Raw genomic sequence first — 3,409 nt, 5'->3', positions numbered from 1 at the left:
CCAGTATGTGGCAGAGATAGGACCTGAACCCAAATCTTCCTGATTTTGTCTATCCACTAAACCACAGTTGCTTTTCATCTTTAAGATCTATCTAATTATTGATTCTTACTTAACATAATTATTGTTCATCATAATAATTATTTAAGTTTAGATTACTAGACAAATGACTTTGAAGGAGTACCAGAAAATCTCTGAATTAAATTGTTATTGGGAGGTTACTAGAAACTAGCCAACTGCTTGATTAACTAGGAGTTACAGGGGAATATCATTCAATTAGACTGGGTTTTTTTTTTTCTTTCAAAATTGTATTTAATTTTTCCCAATTACATACATATAAAGACAATTTTGAACATTAATCTTAAAAGAAATTTTGAGTTCCAATTTTTCTCCCAACCTCCCTCATCTTCTTGCTCCCTTAAATCAATAAGTAATTTGATATAAGTTATATATGTGCAATCACATAAAACATTTTCATAATGGACTGAGTTTTTTATTATTAGTGAAATCCACAAATGTAAGGAAAAAAATCCCATTTTGCATCGTTCCTCTTGGAAGTTTTGGAAAGCCCTATTTTCTTCTCTAGAGATCTGCATGGTGGTGATTCAGATCACAAATTAAAGACCCAACATATGTTCAGAAACTTAGCCATGCTTTATTTTCATCTAAAAAGCCTATCCTAATTGGGGTCCTGCTTACTGAAGTGACTTCTTACAGCCTGTTTATTATCCCAGCCATTTTGACTGACTGTGCTATTGACCACAAAAGTCTCCTAACTTAGAATCATATAATTTTTGTGCTTGAAAGGACTTTAGAAATTAGTGGGATTAGAAATTAATCCCACTTCATTTCAAAAATGGGGAAACTGAGGCCAAGAAAGGTGAAGTGACTTGTCAAAGATTGAATCTGGTTTTCTTTAATGTAATCAAAATCATACATTTTGCATTTCATAATATTCTCTATCTCTTTTTTGGTCATAAACTGTTCTCCTTTCCAAAGATCTAAAAGGTTCCCAGCTTTCTGCATCCCTTCTAACTTTGGATGCTTTGCTTCTGTTTGTACAAAACCTTTTTAATTTAATGTAATCAAAATCATCCCATTTGCATTTCATAATGTTCTCTATCTCTTGTTTGGTCATAAACTGTTTTTCTTTCCAAATATCTGAAAGGTTCCCACCTTTCTTGGTTTTCTTTCTACAAGGGAAATGGTATTGCCCTACAGCTATAGGAGAATGCCCTAGTAATTCCCTTTGGGTTTATGGAAGTGGAGAGAATGCTTGTAGTCTATATTAGAGCTTTTCCATTCTACACTTGTCCATGGCCCTCTTGAAGAGGACTCAATTGAATGGGTCAATGCAAGAGAATAATATGACTGGAACCTGGTGGATATACAGTCAGTGTTAAAGAGAAAGATGCAGTGGGAATGGACTGGATTTTTATCTTTTTGTGACAATCAGCACTATAGATAGAGTGCTAGATTTGGAGTTTGGAAGACTTGAGTTTAAATTCCACCTCAGATACTTGCTAGATGTGTGACCTTAGGCAAGTCAACTAACTTCTCTAAACCTCAGTTTCCTCATCTATAAAATGTGACTAATAATAGCACCTATTCCACAAGATTATTGTGAGGATAACTGAGATAACATATATAAAGCTCTGCAAAATAAAGCTCTTTATAGATAGTACCTAATATTTTTTTCATCAAATCTGCTATTATACTCCACAATGGACATCTGGGAGTCTGGGATTTACTGTGAGTAAGTAATGATAAGCAGTAGTAGTAGTAGCAGCAGTAATAATGGTAGCAGCAGTAGCATTAACGGTAGTGGCAGTAGTAGTGGTGGTAGTGCCCATAGTAGTATCAATCAATCAATAAACATTTATTGAGCACTTATTATGTGCCAGGCACTGTGATAAGTGCTAAGGATACAAAAATAGGTAAAAGATAATTGCTCCCCTCAAGGAATTTACAATCCAAGAGGGGAGATAGTGTCCAAACAGATATATACAAAGTAAGCTGTATATGGGATAAATATGAAATAATTTACAGGGGGAGGCATTGGAATTAAGAGGAGTTAGGGAAGGCTTCCTGTAGAAAGTGGGATTTCAGTTGGAACTTCAAGGAAGCCAAGGGGGTTACTGGTTGTAACAGAGGACAGAGGCTGTTCCAGGTATAGGGGACAGCCAGAAATAATGCCCAGAACTGAGAAATGGGGTGTCTTGTTGGCATAACAGCCAGGAACCCAATGTCACTGGATGATGGTGAGTAAAGTATAAAAAGACTGGAAATGTAGGAAGAGGCTAGATTATGAAGGCGTTCAAATGGCAAATAGAGCATTATATTTTTGTTCCTGGAGGCAATAAGAAGCTATCGGAGTGTATTAAGTAACAGGGTGAAATGGCCAAACCTTCATTTTAGGAAAATCCCTTTAGTGGCTGAATGGAAGATGAACTGAAATGGATAGAGACTTAAGGCAGGCAGACCTACCATTGGGCTATTGCAATAATAACAGGCATGAGTAGTAGTACTAGTAATGTAAAGGTAGGGTTGAAACCAACCCAGACCATTTTAACTCTGATTCTTTAACTATGTGAAACCATGCTTCAATTATTAACTTAATCCAAATGCCATAGACTAAGTGTGAAAACTGGAGAAGGAAATGTCTAACCACTCTAGTATCTTTGTGAAAAAAACCCCAAATATGGGTCATAAGAGGTTGGACATAACTGAAACAACTAAACAACAACAAAAGTATAGAAAGGCTTTCAAATTAGAATAACTGGAATGAAATTGCACAGGAATTATGTTTCAGTAGACTGAAGAAACTTAATCATACCACAAGGATCCTCTACAAATTATCAAGGGAGTAGAGAAGGGAGATATACTCCAAACTGGAATGAGTATGGAGTTTCCTGAGAAGGAACCATCTAAGAGGGAAAAGATGCCAGGGCTAGGCAGGTATCCTTCACTACATCACCATCCCTTTTGACCAAAGGAACACATTGGAATGTGCTTTGAAGGGTCTGGAGGATATTGGATGGCACATATTTCCATTGGTGTCCTAGCACTATAACCTCTAGGGACAGCTGGATTCAGAGTGAGGAAGAGCTGGGCAAGTCACTTCACCCTTTCTGCCTCAGTTTTCTCATCTGTAAAATGAACTGGAGAAGAAAATGGCAAAGCAATCCTCTATCTTTGTAGAGAAAATCTCAATTGTGGTCATGAAGAGACAGGCAACATTGAAATGACTCAACAACAACAACAAACAACAACTATGTGCCAGGCATTATGATAAGGACTTTGAAAATATGACCTCATTTGATCCAAAGAACAACTCTCTTTATTTTACAGATAAGCAAACTGAATCAGATAGAGGCTAAGTGACTTATCCTGGGTCACACAGCTAGTAAGT

The sequence above is a fragment of the Dromiciops gliroides genome, chromosome 1 (assembly GCF_019393635.1).
Source record: "Dromiciops gliroides isolate mDroGli1 chromosome 1, mDroGli1.pri, whole genome shotgun sequence".
In the NCBI taxonomy this organism is placed as follows: domain Eukaryota; kingdom Metazoa; phylum Chordata; class Mammalia; order Microbiotheria; family Microbiotheriidae; genus Dromiciops; species Dromiciops gliroides.
The sequence above is the reverse complement of the archived record's forward strand: the minus strand, read 5'-3'. Positions refer to the sequence as shown.